Below are 20,952 nucleotides of genomic sequence, written 5' to 3'. Positions count from 1 at the left end.
AAAAAAAACCGATTTGAGAAAAATATTAGCAGAAGGACTAATATGATCCGGTTAAATTTTGTAAGGGATTAAGTTGGGTCAATTTTTTTGTGAAGGACTAATTTGACTCGTGTAATATTTGTGAGGGACCAAAATGGGTCTTCACTCTATATTTTTTGATATAGAAGATAAGAAATCTATTGAACTTAATTTTTAATCTAATCACAATTTATAGGATAAATTTGCACCAAGTTGTTTAGCTTTAATTCAATTATATTCACTTATATAGAAATTTATCCAATGCAATGTTTCTTAAACATATAAAAAATTTAAAGTGAATCTAACTCTTTTATTTTATGATGTGTTCTTATTTAAAGTCGTAGAGAGTATAAATAATTTAATTTATATTTCAAAATATAATTATCAATCATTAATATTCAACTCTAAAGATGAGATTAAAGTTTGAAAATAATATGACATAAATTGATGATATATTATTCAATATTTTTAATTTATTTTTTAAATTAAAATTAATAATCACTTATTTTACAAAAACAATGTGTGAGTATTATTCCATGCATGGCACAGAAAAATGTCTAGTACTATGTCATAATCCTACAATTTCTCACACAAAAACTTTCGGCCAAAATTTCTCAATAATAATAATAATAATAATAATAATAATAATAATAATAATAATAATAATAATAATAATAATAATAATAATAATGTATAATCACATTATTTCATTGTATTTTTCCTTTTTTCACAAATTAATTTAATTAAATAATCTCCACCAGTCCCATTACTTCATTGCATTTTTCTTCTCTTTTCACAAATTAATTAATGAATAATCTACCCACTAAACTATACATCACCTATCCCATAGTCCTCCTGTAACACCTGGAAATTTAGTTAATTATTTAAATAAATTATTCAAGGATTTAATTTTGAAATTCGATCGAAGTTAGATTTATTAGTGATATTATAAGACGAAAAATTAGATTATTTAGTCAGTTAATCGAAGAATTATTAAAGTAAGTTTATGTTGAAGAAAATAATATTAGTAATAATATTATTTAGTTGGGTTAAGTTGGATGTGTGTTAAATAGCAAAGAAGGAGGTGTAAATAATAGGCTCATTAAGAGTTATGAGAAAATATTATTATTTGGGTTATCTACTTAATATAAATGTAAGGAATTCAGGATGGCAACCCTAGCCACATGTCATTTTGAAAACAATCCTAGCCACATGTCATCTTGGTAAGTATTCTAAATATAAACTCTATATTAAAATAAATAATAATAATATAATAATATTAAACCACCACTATTATTAATAATAATATAATATTTAGTTAATAATAATAATTATCTACTTCTACTTAATATAAAATAATAATAATAATAATAATAGTAATATTAATAATATAATATTCAATTACCACTATTAAAAATATCCAAATAAAAGTCATTATTAAAAAAATCTTTCAAACTTATAAAATCTTGAAATCTAGCCTATATTTCAAGTTTAAAAAATATAAAAGTAATTTTAAATATATTTTAGATAATCAATTTTTACGATAAAATAGATAATCTTAAATTAGTTCATGCTAAATTCTAATTTTATTTTTCTATTTTTCTTCTTTTATTTTTCATTTATTTAAAAAAAATTATGTTTAAAAAATAACTTACTTCTCGAAATAAAGATGAAATAAAAGTATCCTTTTAAAAAAATGTGTTTTCTAAATGAGTTACACAAATTTGTATTATAATAAAAAATTTACAATATTTAAATATAAAAATTATCAGTTATACTAATTATCATGTTTGATTGTACTAAAATTTTAATAATCATTATGAAAATAAATAGAAAATTTTGTAAATCATTATTTATTCTCATATTGATTATAATTACTTTAGATATATACTAAATTCATTTAAATTAAAATATTTTTTATTATTTTTTATTTTAACTTTAACCACTCATTTTCTAAATAAAATTAAACCTTTACTTATCAATTATATTAATAAAAACGTTTATATATTAAAATTATCCGTTACAACATTTATGAAGTGTTATTATACAAAAATTTTAATAAATCATTATGATAATCAAAATTAATTAAAAATAAAAATCCTATCAATTATTATTTTTCCCTTACTTTGGAGTATTAATTTTTATATAGAAATAAAATATATTCTACAAATATTCATTATTTGTAACATTAAAAAATTATTATAGTTACAAAATTAATTTTTAAATATAATCATTGAAGACAAATATCAATTTTATATGAATAATATTTTTTATTCTTAATTGCACCAGCTTCTAAATATTTTTTTTCATTTTTTCATTCTTTTTTTTCATCTATTTTACAAATTTCTATGTTTAAAAAATAAATTACTCACTTACAATAATATTAATTAATGATAAATTATAATATTTTTATTTCTTTATCACTCACTTACAATAATATTAATTAATGATAAATTATAATTAATTAAATGGTAATTTACAGTTTTTAATCTCAATTAAAATAATATTAATGAATAATAAGTTTTAATTAGTAAAATTTGGAGTTACAGTTTTTAATAAGATTTATTTTGTTTTTAGTAACCATTATTGTATGTTATATATATGAATGCGTATTTGGTGAATGAATTTGACATATTTATACTATATATTTTGGCTAAGTCTTTATCATTTTCTTCAAACAATTGATACTTTCGATTATTTTTCTTATTCTCACTAAGTTTTAACTATGATTTGTTTTATATTGTAGGTGACTCCACTTAGTTTATTATAACAATTATCTATATTTTAACTCTACTTTATTTTTTATTTTTTATTGTAGATCTTTATCCTTTTATTCAAACAAAGTTCACAAGGTACCTAATTTTTTATTTTGTATCTATATTTTTACTTTTTTTGTTATTTTTGAACATATATATGCTAATTGTTCTTTGATTTATGTGACAGGTTTAAGACTCAACTTTACTCTGTTATATTAGTTATGTAAATACTTTAGTTATATTATTTTGCAATAACTTTCTTGAGAATAAATATATTATTATGCTATTTATTTCTGCATTTTTCTCTTCTTTACATTATTAATTTGAATGTAACAATTTTTTAGTGAATGAAAAGAAGAAAGAAAATTTATATTGTTGCTACATATTTATTTTTACTATTTGAAAATTAAGTGAAAAATAAAAACCCATGTAAATATATGTCTTTAACCAAAATATTTTAGAGAAATATATGTTTGATTTAATTTATTTACTTAATTTTTTACGATCTTCAAAGGACTTCAAAAATAATATATGCATAAAAAATGTGTCTCATTTGTCAATATATTTTATTGTGTAATAAATGAGAATGATAATAATGATATATTTTGATATAGTTATGATACATGTTGTACTAAGTGTATTACAGAGTGTTTCCAAAAAAAAAAATGTGTATTATAGAAAAATATTTATATAGTAATTACATTATTATTATTATTATTATTAAATTATTATAATTATTGTTATTAATATCATAATAATTATTAACTATATCTCTATATATTCTTTTAAAATGCATAATTATTTATGGAAAATAAAATTGTAAAATAAACTGTAGTTGTAAGTTATAATTGATTTAGTTGTCACACTATGAATATTACTTTCAATATTATGTAAAGATAAAGTACTTGATTTATCATTATATACCTATATAAATAATATGTATTATGAATAATTACTTCTTTTTTTTTTTAACGAAAGAGAAATATGAGGACTAATCTACATTTTTTTATCATAAAAGTATATTTAAGAATCAAAATATCACTATTTAATAAAAAAACTAAGAAAACTTCACTAAAAAATTAATAACTGAAATTAATAAGTTTTAAAATCATTAATGCCTATAAAATTTAAAAAAACTCTTTAAAGTTTTATTTTAATTTTCAAAATTATTTTTCTTTAATTTTGATATTAAAGTGAAAATAATTAATTTATTAAGATGGTTAACCTATAATAAATAATAGTATTAATAAACAATCCATTAAAAAGATATTAGCTCTCTGACCATGAGCGGCAAGGGAAGGGGACGACCGAAGAAGGTGGCTCCTCCGACGTCATCCCATGAAGGTGAGGCATAGAAAGGAGGGCGTTGTGTGGCTTGCGACAACATGGCACTTGTGGCTATTAAGGAATGGGGTTTGTTTTAGGAGAGATAATTGGAGTGTTAATAATGCCGTTTGGGATATTAAGTTGCTTTGTTGGAGGTGGTCTTTTTGTGGGAATATTACTCATTCCAAATACTCCTTTTATGAGTTCATTAAGGATCCTATGTTCTTCATCTCATAAATGGTATTTGGTTGGTAATTTTTTCTTTGGTCAGCTATTTTCCGACTTTTGTAAGTGGGTTAAAGAACCCCTAGTTCTTCCGTTAATGAATTTTGCTTTCTAAAAAAAAAAGAAAAAGGTTTAATTAATCTAAGTTTTTTTTTTTTAAAGTAAGATGATAATCCATTTCGATGTGTTTGGTAGTTGCGGATTAAAATATTAGGATGGTTACAAATGTAAAATAAAGATTATTTGTTATAATTTAAATGAAAATATTATCATTTTATATATAAAAGTTGTTGAATTTTTTAAACAATTTTTGAAGTTAAAACTAAGGTTAATTTAGTAATATTAATATTAATTTATTTTAATTTTAAAAAATATTAACTCACTAATTCCATTTTCTTTCTTAATCATTTTTAATTAATAAATATATTATTTACTTTTAACTAATATAACCATTAAGAAACTAACTCCATTATCTTTCTTTATCATTTTTTAATCAAGATATTATTTAGTTTTAATTAAAATATACTATTTTACTCCACCTTAAGTATAACTAACACATGCCATTAAGAAAAACTCATATTCTTGTATAGAAAATTTGTTAAGTCTCTTCAGCAACTTTTGGAAGCAAAACTAAGGTTCAATATTTTGATCTTCCTCTTCTCTTAAATTTTGTCTGTTTTATGAAAAATTATGGTTTTAATCTTAGTGATCAATGTTGAGATTCATCATATTAAAGTTGTGTCATTGTCTTTCTAAATTCTTCATCTTTTTAACTCATTTCCCTCTTCTCCAATTTATGGTTTATATATTTTACAATTAATATTTTATTAGATCAAAAAATTTTGTTAGAAAATGATTATCTTCTATCACAAACTAAATCAATATTTTAAAATATATTTCAAATCCACACCAACTAATATATTTTAAATTGACATAATTGAATTGATACTTTAATATATATTTTAATATTTTTGCATATATTTCATTTATTTTAGAATGTCTTTCAAGAAAATTGAAAGAAGAAAAGAAAATGTTTATAACTTTTTATTTTGATTATGCGGTTGAAGGATAAGCTATTAAAATTAATTTTTAATCTAATAATCACGATTTAGAGGATAAATTTACACCAAAGTTTTTTTAGGTTTAATTCAATTAAATTTACTTATAGAGAAATTTGTCCAATGCAATGTTTCTTAGACATATAACATGTAGCAAAAATGTAACTCTTCTATCTTAATATATTTTTGAGGGAAGACCCATTTTGGTCCCTCATAAATATTACACGAGTCAAGTTAGTCTCTCACAAAAAAATTGACTCAACTTAATCCCTTGCAAAATTTAACAGGGTCATATTAGTCCTTCTGCTAATATTTTTCTCAAATTAGTTTTTTCTACTTCTAAACCGGTTCTTTTCATACTTCTAAACCGTGATTGGACTGACACGTTAGATTTTTTTTAAATACTAAATTAATTTTTATTTTTAATTTCATTTTTAAACAGTTATCAATGAATAATATCAAAAAAGCCAAAATTATTTCTTATAAAGTAGTAATTTTTAAACAAGTAATTTCCATGATTTCTACTAATATTAACAAATTCTATACATAAATTTTTACCTATGAGGTCTCAAATCCAAGTCCCATTCAAGTTAAATAATCTTCACTTTACAACTAGACAAATCAATTTCTATCGTTAATAAAGTGACTATCATTTACAACTAGAAAAATCAATTTCTATTGTTAGTAAAGCAACTATTATTTACAACAAGACAAATCAATTTCTATTGTTAGTAAGGTGACTATCAATAACAACTAGACAAATCAATTTCTATTGTTAGTAAAGTGACTATCATTTACATATAGATAAATCAATTTTTATTGTATTAAATTGACTGATATTTAATCTGAAGAGACTTAGGTTCGAGACCATATTGATACAAATTTTGTATTTTGTATTTTAAATTTAGAATTGTTTAAGATTAACCACGTGGGCCTGAGTTCAACTCCTTATAAGAAACAATTTTGGCTTTTTTATATTATTAATTTATAATTGTTTAAAAATGAAATTAAAAATAAAAATCAATTTAGTATTTACAAAATGAAAAATAAATAAAATTCAACGTGGCAGTCGAGTCACGGTTTAAAACTAGAAAAAAAACCGATTTGAGAAAAATATTAGCAGAAGGACTAATATGATCCGGTTAAATTTTGTAAGGGATTAAGTTGGGTCAATTTTTTTGTGAAGGACTAATTTGACTCGTGTAATATTTGTGAGGGACCAAAATGGGTATTCACTCTATATTTTTTGATATAGAAGATAAGAAATCTATTGAACTTAATTTTTAATCTAATCACAATTTATAGGATAAATTTGCACCAAGTTGTTTAGCTTTAATTCAATTATATTCACTTATATAGAAATTTATCCAATGCAATGTTTCTTAAACATATAAAAAATTTAAAGTGAATCTAACTCTTTTATTTTATGATGTGTTCTTATTTAAAGTCGTAGAGAGTATAAATAATTTAATTTATATTTCAAAATATAATTATCAATCATTAATATTCAACTCTAAAGATGAGATTAAAGTTTGAAAATAATATGACATAAATTGATGATATATTATTCAATATTTTTAATTTATTTTTTAAATTAAAATTAATAATCACTTATTTTACAAAAACAATGTGTGAGTATTATTCCATGCATGGCACAGAAAAATGTCTAGTACTATGTCATAATCCTACAATTTCTCACACAAAAACTTTCGGCCAAAATTTCTCAATAATAATAATAATAATAATAATAATAATAATAATAATAATAATAATAATAATAATAATAATAATAATAATAATGTATAATCACATTATTTCATTGTATTTTTCCTTTTTTCACAAATTAATTTAATTAAATAATCTCCACCAGTCCCATTACTTCATTGCATTTTTCTTCTCTTTTCACAAATTAATTAATGAATAATCTACCCACTAAACTATACATCACCTATCCCATAGTCCTCCTGTAACACCTGGAAATTTAGTTAATTATTTAAATAAATTATTCAAGGATTTAATTGGGTTAAGTTGGATGTGTGTTAAATAGCAAAGAAGGAGGTGTAAATAATAGGCTCATTAAGAGTTATGAGAAAATATTATTATTTGGGTTATCTACTTAATATAAATGTAAGGAATTCAGGATGGCAACCCTAGCCACATGTCATTTTGAAAACAATCCTAGCCACATGTCATCTTGGTAAGTATTCTAAATATAAACTCTATATTAAAATAAATAATAATAATATAATAATATTAAACCACCACTATTATTAATAATAATATAATATTTAGTTAATAATAATAATTATCTACTTCTACTTAATATAAAATAATAATAATAATAATAATAATAGTAATATTAATAATATAATATTCAATTACCACTATTAAAAATATCCAAATAAAAGTCATTATTAAAAAAATCTTTCAAACTTATAAAATCTTGAAATCTAGCCTATATTTCAAGTTTAAAAAATATAAAAGTAATTTTAAATATATTTTAGATAATCAATTTTTACGATAAAATAGATAATCTTAAATTAGTTCATGCTAAATTCTAATTTTATTTTTCTATTTTTCTTCTTTTATTTTTCATTTATTTAAAAAAAATTATGTTTAAAAAATAACTTACTTCTCGAAATAAAGATGAAATAAAAGTATCCTTTTAAAAAAATGTGTTTTCTAAATGAGTTACACAAATTTGTATTATAATAAAAAATTTACAATATTTAAATATAAAAATTATCAGTTATACTAATTATCATGTTTGATTGTACTAAAATTTTAATAATCATTATGAAAATAAATAGAAAATTTTGTAAATCATTATTTATTCTCATATTGATTATAATTACTTTAGATATATACTAAATTCATTTAAATTAAAATATTTTTTATTATTTTTTATTTTAACTTTAACCACTCATTTTCTAAATAAAATTAAACCTTTACTTATCAATTATATTAATAAAAACGTTTATATATTAAAATTATCCGTTACAACATTTATGAAGTGTTATTATACAAAAATTTTAATAAATCATTATGATAATCAAAATTAATTAAAAATAAAAATCCTATCAATTATTATTTTTCCCTTACTTTGGAGTATTAATTTTTATATAGAAATAAAATATATTCTACAAATATTCATTATTTGTAACATTAAAAAATTATTATAGTTACAAAATTAATTTTTAAATATAATCATTGAAGACAAATATCAATTTTATATGAATAATATTTTTTATTCTTAATTGCACCAGCTTCTAAATATTTTTTTCATTTTTTCATTCTTTTTTTTCATCTATTTTACAAATTTCTATGATTAAAAAATAAATTACTCACTTACAATAATATTAATTAATGATAAATTATAATATTTTTATTTCTTTATCACTCACTTACAATAATATTAATTAATGATAAATTATAATTAATTAAATGGTAATTTACAGTTTTTAATCTCAATTAAAATAATATTAATGAATAATAAGTTTTAATTAGTAAAATTTGGAGTTACAGTTTTTAATAAGATTTATTTTGTTTTTAGTAACCATTATTGTATGTTATATATATGAATGCGTATTTGGTGAATGAATTTGACATATTTATACTATATATTTTGGCTAAGTCTTTATCATTTTCTTCAAACAATTGATACTTTCGATTATTTTTCTTATTCTCACTAAGTTTTAACTATGATTTGTTTTATATTGTAGGTGACTCCACTTAGTTTATTATAACAATTATCTATATTTTAACTCTACTTTATTTTTTATTTTTTATTGTAGATCTTTATCCTTTTATTCAAACAAAGTTCACAAGGTACCTAATTTTTTATTTTGTATCTATATTTTTACTTTTTTTGTTATTTTTGAACATATATATGCTAATTGTTCTTTGATTTATGTGACAGGTTTAAGACTCAACTTTACTCTGTTATATTAGTTATGTAAATACTTTAGTTATATTATTTTGCAATAACTTTCTTGAGAATAAATATATTATTATGCTATTTATTTCTGCATTTTTCTCTTCTTTACATTATTAATTTGAATGTAACAATTTTTTAGTGAATGAAAAGAAGAAAGAAAATTTATATTGTTGCTACATATTTATTTTTACTATTTGAAAATTAAGTGAAAAATAAAAACCCATGTAAATATATGTCTTTAACCAAAATATTTTAGAGAAATATATGTTTGATTTAATTTATTTACTTAATTTTTTACGATCTTCAAAGGACTTCAAAAATAATATATGCATAAAAAATGTGTCTCATTTGTCAATATATTTTATTGTGTAATAAATGAGAATGATAATAATGATATATTTTGATATAGTTATGATACATGTTGTACTAAGTGTATTACAGAGTGTTTCCAAAAAAAAAATGTGTATTATAGAAAAATATTTATATAGTAATTACATTATTATTATTATTATTATTAAATTATTATAATTATTGTTATTAATATCATAATAATTATTAACTATATCTCTATATATTCTTTTAAAATGCATAATTATTTATGGAAAATAAAATTGTAAAATAAACTGTAGTTGTAAGTTATAATTGATTTAGTTGTCACACTATGAATATTACTTTCAATATTATGTAAAGATAAAGTACTTGATTTATCATTATATACCTATATAAATAATATGTATTATGAATAATTACTTCTTTTTTTTTTAACGAAAGAGAAATATGAGGACTAATCTACATTTTTTTATCATAAAAGTATATTTAAGAATCAAAATATCACTATTTAATAAAAAAACTAAGAAAACTTCACTAAAAAATTAATAACTGAAATTAATAAGTTTTAAAATCATTAATGCCTATAAAATTTAAAAAAACTCTTTAAAGTTTTATTTTAATTTTCAAAATTATTTTTCTTTAATTTTGATATTAAAGTGAAAATAATTAATTTATTAAGATGGTTAACCTATAATAAATAATAGTATTAATAAACAATCCATTAAAAAGATATTAGCTCTCTGACCATGAGCGGCAAGGGAAGGGGACGACCGAAGAAGGTGGCTCCTCCGACGTCATCCCATGAAGGTGAGGCATAGAAAGGAGGGCGTTGTGTGGCTTGCGACAACATGACACTTGTGGCTATTAAGGAATGGGGTTTGTTTTAGGAGAGATAATTGGAGTGTTAATAATGCCGTTTGGGATATTAAGTTGCTTTGTTGGAGGTGGTCTTTTTGTGGGAATATTACTCATTCCAAATACTCCTTTTATGAGTTCATTAAGGATCCTATGTTCTTCATCTCATAAATGGTATTTGGTTGGTAATTTTTTCTTTGGTCAGCTATTTTCCGACTTTTGTAAGTGGGTTGAAGAACCCCTAGTTCTTCCGTTAATGAATTTTGCTTTCTAAAAAAAAAGAAAAAGGTTTAATTAATCTAAGTTTTTTTTTTTTTAAAGTAAGATGATAATCCATTTTGATGTGTTTGGTAGTTGCGGATTAAAATATTAGGATGGTTACAAATGTAAAATAAAGATTATTTGTTATAATTTAAATGAAAATATTATCATTTTATATATAAAAGTTGTTGAATTTTTTAAACAATTTTTGAAGTTAAAACTAAGGTTAATTTAGTAATATTAATATTAATTTATTTTAATTTTAAAAAATATTAACTCACTAATTCCATTTTCTTTCTTAATCATTTTTAATTAATAAATATATTATTTACTTTTAACTAATATAACCATTAAGAAACTAACTCCATTATCTTTCTTTATCATTTTTTAATCAAGATATTATTTAGTTTTAATTAAAATATACTATTTTACTCCACCTTAAGTATAACTAACACATGCCATTAAGAAAAACTCATATTCTTGTATAGAAAATTTGTTAAGTCTCTTCAGCAACTTTTGGAAGCAAAACTAAGGTTCAATATTTTGATCTTCCTCTTCTCTTAAATTTTGTCTGTTTTATGAAAAATTATGGTTTTAATCTTAGTGATCAATGTTGAGATTCATCATATTAAAGTTGTGTCATTGTCTTTCTAAATTCTTCATCTTTTTAACTCATTTCCCTCTTCTCCAATTTATGGTTTATATATTTTACAATTAATATTTTATTAGATCAAAAAATTTTGTTAGAAAATGATTATCTTCTATCACAAACTAAATCAATATTTTAAAATATATTTCAAATCCACACCAACTAATATATTTTAAATTGACATAATTGAATTGATACTTTAATATATATTTTAATATTTTTGCATATATTTCATTTATTTTAGAATGTCTTTCAAGAAAATTGAAAGAAGAAAAGAAAATGTTTATAACTTTTTATTTTGATTATGCGGTTGAAGGATAAGCTATTAAAATTAATTTTTAATCTAATAATCACGATTTAGAGGATAAATTTACACCAAAGTTTTTTTAGGTTTAATTCAATTAAATTTACTTATAGAGAAATTTGTCCAATGCAATGTTTCTTAGACATATAACATGTAGCAAAAATGTAACTCTTCTATCTTAATATATTTTTGAGGGAAGACCCATTTTGGTCCCTCATAAATATTACACGAGTCAAGTTAGTCTCTCACAAAAAAATTGACTCAACTTAATCCCTTGCAAAATTTAACAGGGTCATATTAGTCCTTCTGCTAATATTTTTCTCAAATTAGTTTTTTCTACTTCTAAACCGGTTCTTTTCATACTTCTAAACCGTGATTGGACTGACACGTTAGATTTTTTTTAAATACTAAATTAATTTTTATTTTTAATTTCATTTTTAAACAGTTATCAATGAATAATATCAAAAAAGCCAAAATTATTTCTTATAAAGTAGTAATTTTTAAACAAGTAATTTCCATGATTTCTACTAATATTAACAAATTCTATACATAAATTTTTACCTATGAGGTCTCAAATCCAAGTCCCATTCAAGTTAAATAATCTTCACTTTACAACTAGACAAATCAATTTCTATCGTTAATAAAGTGACTATCATTTACAACTAGAAAAATCAATTTCTATTGTTAGTAAAGCAACTATTATTTACAACAAGACAAATCAATTTCTATTGTTAGTAAGGTGACTATCAATAACAACTAGACAAATCAATTTCTATTGTTAGTAAAGTGACTATCATTTACATATAGATAAATCAATTTTTATTGTATTAAATTGACTGATATTTAATCTGAAGAGACTTAGGTTCGAGACCATATTGATACAAATTTTGTATTTTGTATTTTAAATTTAGAATTGTTTAAGATTAACCACGTGGGCCTGAGTTCAACTCCTTATAAGAAACAATTTTGGCTTTTTTATATTATTAATTTATAATTGTTTAAAAATGAAATTAAAAATAAAAATCAATTTAGTATTTACAAAATGAAAAATAAATAAAATTCAACGTGGCAGTCGAGTCACGGTTTAAAACTAGAAAAAAAACCGATTTGAGAAAAATATTAGCAGAAGGACTAATATGATCCGGTTAAATTTTGTAAGGGATTAAGTTGGGTCAATTTTTTTGTGAAGGACTAATTTGACTCGTGTAATATTTGTGAGGGACCAAAATGGGTATTCACTCTATATTTTTTGATATAGAAGATAAGAAATCTATTGAACTTAATTTTTAATCTAATCACAATTTATAGGATAAATTTGCACCAAGTTGTTTAGCTTTAATTCAATTATATTCACTTATATAGAAATTTATCCAATGCAATGTTTCTTAAACATATAAAAAAGTTAAAGTGAATCTAACTCTTTTATTTTATGATGTGTTCTTATTTAAAGTCGTAGAGAGTATAAATAATTTAATTTATATTTCAAAATATAATTATCAATCATTAATATTCAACTCTAAAGATGAGATTAAAGTTTGAAAATAATATGACATAAATTGATGATATATTATTCAATATTTTTAATTTATTTTTTAAATTAAAATTAATAATCACTTATTTTACAAAAACAATGTGTGAGTATTATTCCATGCATGGCACAGAAAAATGTCTAGTACTATGTCATAATCCTACAATTTCTCACACAAAAACTTTCGGCCAAAATTTCTCAATAATAATAATAATAATAATAATAATAATAATAATAATAATAATAATAATAATAATGTATAATCACATTATTTCATTGTATTTTTCCTTTTTTCACAAATTAATTTAATTAAATAATCTCCACCAGTCCCATTACTTCATTGCATTTTTCTTCTCTTTTCACAAATTAATTAATGAATAATCTACCCACTAAACTATACATCACCTATCCCATAGTCCTCCTGTAACACCTGGAAATTTAGTTAATTATTTAAATAAATTATTCAAGGATTTAATTTTGAAATTCGATCGAAGTTAGATTTATTAGTGATATTATAAGACGAAAAATTAGATTATTTAGTCAGTTAATCGAAGAATTATTAAAGTAAGTTTATGTTGAAGAAAATAATATTAGTAATAATATTATTTAGTTGGGTTAAGTTGGATGTGTGTTAAATAGCAAAGAAGGAGGTGTAAATAATAGGCTCATTAAGAGTTATGAGAAAATATTATTATTTGGGTTATCTACTTAATATAAATGTAAGGAATTCAGGATGGCAACCCTAGCCACATGTCATTTTGAAAACAATCCTAGCCACATGTCATCTTGGTAAGTATTCTAAATATAAACTCTATATTAAAATAAATAATAATAATATAATAATATTAAACCACCACTATTATTAATAATAATATAATATTTAGTTAATAATAATAATTATCTACTTCTACTTAATATAAAATAATAATAATAATAATAATAGTAATATTAATAATATAATATTCAATTACCACTATTAAAAATATCCAAATAAAAGTCATTATTAAAAAAATCTTTCAAACTTATAAAATCTTGAAATCTAGCCTATATTTCAAGTTTAAAAAATATAAAAGTAATTTTAAATATATTTTAGATAATCAATTTTTACGATAAAATAGATAATCTTAAATTAGTTCATGCTAAATTCTAATTTTATTTTTCTATTTTTCTTCTTTTATTTTTCATTTATTTAAAAAAAATTATGTTTAAAAAATAACTTACTTCTCGAAATAAAGATGAAATAAAAGTATCCTTTTAAAAAAATGTGTTTTCTAAATGAGTTACACAAATTTGTATTATAATAAAAAATTTACAATATTTAAATATAAAAATTATCAGTTATACTAATTATCATGTTTGATTGTACTAAAATTTTAATAATCATTATGAAAATAAATAGAAAATTTTGTAAATCATTATTTATTCTCATATTGATTATAATTACTTTAGATATATACTAAATTCATTTAAATTAAAATATTTTTTATTATTTTTTATTTTAACTTTAACCACTCATTTTCTAAATAAAATTAAACCTTTACTTATCAATTATATTAATAAAAACGTTTATATATTAAAATTATCCGTTACAACATTTATGAAGTGTTATTATACAAAAATTTTAATAAATCATTATGATAATCAAAATTAATTAAAAATAAAAATCCTATCAATTATTATTTTTCCCTTACTTTGGAGTATTAATTTTTATATAGAAATAAAATATATTCTACAAATATTCACTATTTGTAACATTAAAAAATTATTATAGTTACAAAATTAATTTTTAAATATAATCATTGAAGACAAATATCAATTTTATATGAATAATATTTTTTATTCTTAATTGCACCAGCTTCTAAATATTTTTTTCATTTTTTCATTCTTTTTTTTCATCTATTTTACAAATTTCTATGTTTAAAAAATAAATTACTCACTTACAATAATATTAATTAATGATAAATTATAATATTTTTATTTCTTTATCACTCACTTACAATAATATTAATTAATGATAAATTATAATTAATTAAATGGTAATTTACAGTTTTTAATCTCAATTAAAATAATATTAATGAATAATAAGTTTTAATTAGTAAAATTTGGAGTTACAGTTTTTAATAAGATTTATTTTGTTTTTAGTAACCATTATTGTATGTTATATATATGAATGCGTATTTGGTGAATGAATTTGACATATTTATACTATATATTTTGGCTAAGTCTTTATCATTTTCTTCAAACAATTGATACTTTCGATTATTTTTCTTATTCTCACTAAGTTTTAACTATGATTTGTTTTATATTGTAGGTGACTCCACTTAGTTTATTATAACAATTATCTATATTTTAACTCTACTTTATTTTTTATTTTTTATTGTAGATCTTTATCCTTTTATTCAAACAAAGTTCACAAGGTACCTAATTTTTTATTTTGTATCTATATTTTTACTTTTTTTTGTTATTTTTGAACATATATATGCTAATTGTTCTTTGATTTATGTGACAGGTTTAAGACTCAACTTTACTCTGTTATATTAGTTATGTAAATACTTTAGTTATATTATTTTGCAATAACTTTCTTGAGAATAAATATATTATTATGCTATTTATTTCTGCATTTTTCTCTTCTTTACATTATTAATTTGAATGTAACAATTTTTTAGTGAATGAAAAGAAGAAAGAAAATTTATATTGTTGCTACATATTTATTTTTACTATTTGAAAATTAAGTGAAAAATAAAAACCCATGTAAATATATGTCTTTAACCAAAATATTTTAGAGAAATATATGTTTGATTTAATTTATTTACTTAATTTTTTACGATCTTCAAAGGACTTCAAAAAATAATATATGCATAAAAAATGTGTCTCATTTGTCAATATATTTTATTGTGTAATAAATGAGAATGATAATAATGATATATTTTGATATAGTTATGATACATGTTGTACTAAGTGTATTACAGAGTGTTTCCAAAAAAAAATGTGTATTATAGAAAAATATTTATATAGTAATTACATTATTATTATTATTATTATTAAATTATTATAATTATTGTTATTAATATCATAATAATTATTAACTATATCTCTATATATTCTTTTAAAATGCATAATTATTTATGGAAAATAAAATTGTAAAATAAACTGTAGTTGTAAGTTATAATTGATTTAGTTGTCACACTATGAATATTACTTTCAATATTATGTAAAGATAAAGTACTTGATTTATCATTATATACCTATATAAATAATATGTATTATGAATAATTACTTCTTTTTTTTTTTAACGAAAGAGAAATATGAGGACTAATCTACATTTTTTTATCATAAAAGTATATTTAAGAATCAAAATATCACTATTTAATAAAAAAAAACTAAGAAAACTTCACTAAAAAATTAATAACTGAAATTAATAAGTTTTAAAATCATTAATGCCTATAAAATTTAAAAAAACTCTTTAAAGTTTTATTTTAATTTTCAAAATTATTTTTCTTTAATTTTGATATTAAAGTGAAAATAATTAATTTATTAAGATGGTTAACCTATAATAAATAATAGTATTAATAAACAATCCATTAAAAAGATATTAGCTCTCTGACCATGAGCGGCAAGGGAAGGGGACGACCGAAGAAGGTGGCTCCTCCGACGTCATCCCATGGCAAGCAATCATCCTGTAGTAGTACAGCGACGGTGAAGAACAATCCTGGAGGCTCTAATTCGAAAGGGGACAAAGCGAATGAAGGAGAAACCCTTAAGGAGGTTTTGGCAGAAAACCCTAATGTTAAGGTGGTTCAACCAACAACTTCGAAGGTGACAGAGATCGAGACTCCTCAGAAACTTTGTGTGAACGTGATAAGCAACAATCGGAATCCTTCCAATGGGATGCAAATCGAGTTTATAGCACCACAACTTGTGAATGGTGAAGTTGAGGTCACAATTGAGGAAGAGGACATCATGAGTGAAGTGAGGTATTGGGAGTCTGCTCTCATCATGTATATGATTGGAAGCGATCTAAGTATGCATACCGTGAAACAATTTATGGAGAAGAACTGGAATTTCGTCAAGCTGCCTGAGATGTTCTTCAACGATGAGGGGTATTTTATCTTGCGATTTCATTCAGTTGATGACAAGGATTTAGTGCTGATGAAAGGGCCCTATACGATACGAAACATGGCAATGCTTTTGAGGGACTGGAAACCAGACTTTAACTTACAGAGAGATATGCTGCGAACAATTCGAATATGGGTGAAACTCCCTCATTTGCCTCTGTATCTGTGGGGAAAACGAAGTCTGAGTAATATAGGGAGTGCTTTGGGTACGCCCTTAGTCACGGATGAGTGCACTGCAAATAGACTGAGAGTCTTGTATGCACGTATCCTGGTGGAGATTGATATCACCCAAGCCCCAATTGCCGAGATCACCATTAAGGATAGTGAAGGAAATCGGATGAAACAACCGGTTGAATATGAGTGGAGGCCGAAATTTTGTCATAGGTGTCAAAAGGTTGGCCATAACTGTGAAACTAGGTAGCCACAGGGTACAAAGCAATAGAAACCTAAGGAAGCTAAGCAACCAGAGCAACAAGAGATTGTGATTAAGAAGACAGCAGAAACTCTCCCTGAGTCTGAACCAACTTGGACCACAGTGGAAAGAAGTAGGAAGGGAAAAAAGATAATCAAAGAAGGTACAACTGAGATCCTAAGCCATAACACATTTGAATCACTTAACCTTTTGAATGAGGTTGTGGTGATCCCGGATAACACATGATGGTGTCCTGGAATACAAGGGGGCTCAATAAAGCAGGCAAGATTCTTGAAGTAAGCTCCTGCCTTTTAGATCTTAGGCCTGATATTGTTTTACTGCTTGAAACTAGGGTGAAAGTGAATAAAGCCAATGCTGTGAGAAATAAATTGAAGTTTAAAGGAATGTGTATTGACAACTACGACAAGCATGAGAATGGTCGGATATGGGTTATGTGGAATGATTTGAAATATGATCTTAAACATGTACTGAATACCAGTCAGTTCGTCCATTGTGGAGTCTATGATAAAGTAGGTTGTTTCTTGTTTTGGCTTATAGCAATCTATGCTAAGAACCAACCTGAGCAGAGATGGATTTTATGGAATGACATAGAGAGGATTCACCAACAGCAACAGGGAGCCTGAGTGCTAGTGGGAGACTTTAACAATGTGCTTTGTGCTGGGGACAGAATTGGAGGCAGGCCTGTGACTGAGACTGAGTATTCTGATCTAGCTCATATGATGCAGAATGCTGGTTTGGCAGAAATGGATAGCATGGGGGATTACTATACGTGGTCAAATAAACAATGCAACAATACTATTTACTCTAGAATTGATAGGGTTCTAGGTAATATTGAATGGTTGAATAACCATTTGGATGTTGTTCTGACTGTGAAGCCTCCTAGTATCTCTGACCATGGAATGTTGTACCTCAAGAACATGACTCCGAGCCCACAACTTCAAAGACACTTCAGATTTAGGAACTGCGTTACTAAGCTGGAGAATTTTCAAGATGTTGTGAGTTCTAATTGGAATGTTGGTTGCTCTGGTTCTGCTATGCAGGTTATGTGGCTAAAATTGAAAAAACTAGTCCAGCTCTGAAGAAATTAAACAGGCCTTTACAGGACTTTCAAAGAAAGATGATTGAGGCTCAGAAGTGTTTATTGGATACTCAGATGCAGCTGATACATGATAGGATGAATCCTATCCTTATTGAGCAGGCAAGGCATTGGACTGAACAAGTCATTAAATGGAGAGATGTGGAAGACATGGATATGAGACAAAGGGCCAAACTAGAGTGGTTGAGATATAGTGATGGGAATAATGCATATTTCCATGCATCCATAAAGACTAGACACAATCAGAACCATATAGGGACCCTTATGAAGGAGGATGGCACACTCTTAACCTCACAGACAGACATTGAACATGAAGTGTTAAGGTTTTATGGTGATCTTCAAGGAACCAAAGAACCCAACCTAGAGGGCATCAATGTTGAGGTAATGAGAAAAGGAAAACAGTTGACCACTGAGCATAGAGACTTCCTTATCAAGACTGTTACAACCACTGAGATAGAGGAAGCCCTGAAAGGGATTAATGACAATAAAACCCCTGGTGTGGATGGTTATGGGGCAAAATTTTTTAAAGCAGCCTGGAGTATTATTAGGAATTCTGTCTGCAATGTTGTTCAGGAATTCTTTCAAAAGGGTAGGCTACATAGAGGTCTTAACTGCTCAGTTGTGGCTTTAATCCCTAAGAAACAGGGTGCCAATATGATTAGGGACTTTAGGCAAATCTCTTACTGTACCACTTTTTATAAGATTATTTCTAAAGTCCTAACTGCTAGATTGGGGAAGGTCTTACCAGACATTGTGGATATTAACCAAGCAGCATTTGTTTAAGGTCATCATATCCATGATCATGTCTTACTTGCATATGAACATATGAGAGGCTATAACAAGAAGCATGCTGCACCAAAATGTATGATGCAAATAGACCTTCAAAAAGCCTACGACATGGTGGATTGGAGAGCTCTAGAGCACATACTTAGAGAATTTGGTTTTCCTAGTAGATTCATTGATTGGATAATGAGGACTATTAACTCGGTTAGCTACAGATTTAACATCAATGGGAAGTATACTAAGATCATGGAAGCAAAGAGAGGCATACGACAGGGTGACCCAATCTCCCCAGTCTTATTTGTTCTTGTGATGGAGTATCTCACTAGAACCTTGCAGGGACTAAAAGCTGAACCTGGTTTCAATTATCATGCTAGATGCGACAAGTTGAATATCACTAATCTGTCCTTTGCAGATGACCTGTTACTCTTCACTAGGGGGGACCAAAAATTTGTTGATTGTATGCTTGAAAAATTTAAACACTTCTCCAAATCCACTGGTTTGAAGATGAATCCTAGGAAGTGTTTTATCTACTTTGGTGCAGTTGACAATGAGAGTAAAGAAAACATCAGGAGCAGCACTGGTTTTGTGGAGGGATCACTGCCATTTCGTTACCTGGGTGTGCCCCTTACTAGTAAAAGGTTGGCAATCAAACATTACCTTCCTTTGATAGAGAAGATCATGCAAAGAGTGACTCATTGGAGTGCAAGAATGCTTACCTATGCGGGACGACTCCAACTTATCCAAAGTGTACTGGTTGCGGTGATTAACTTTTGGATGGCTTCTCTTCCATTCCCCAAAGATGTTCTCCAGAAGATTGATGGCATATGCCGAAGCTTTCTCTGGACAGGTACTAATATTAGTTCTCGCAAATCTCCTATATCTTGGAAGAGAGTGTGTACTCCAAAGAAATATGGGGGATTAAATATTGTTGATCTGGGAATATGGAATACTGTGTGTATACTCAAATTACTCTGGAATCTGAGCAATAAAACGGACAATTTACAGATCAAATGGATCCACATCTATTATTTGAAGGGAGAAAATGTAATGCAGAGTGAGAGTAAGCCAAGATATTCTTGGCTCATGAATCAGTTACTGAAGCTAAAGCCGGTCTTTGTGCAGATCCAGCAGAATATGAGAGGCAGATTTAGCATGCGAGATGCTTATAATTCTCTTCAAATACATAACAACCGTGTCAGTTGGAGAAGAATGCTTTATCACAATATTGCGAGACCGCGAGCAATTTTTATCCTCTGGTTGGCTTGTAATGGCCGGTTG

This window comes from Vicia villosa, linkage group LG5 (genome assembly GCF_029867415.1).
Source record: "Vicia villosa cultivar HV-30 ecotype Madison, WI linkage group LG5, Vvil1.0, whole genome shotgun sequence".
Classification (NCBI taxonomy): domain Eukaryota; kingdom Viridiplantae; phylum Streptophyta; class Magnoliopsida; order Fabales; family Fabaceae; genus Vicia; species Vicia villosa.
This window is presented reverse-complemented; position numbering follows the sequence as displayed.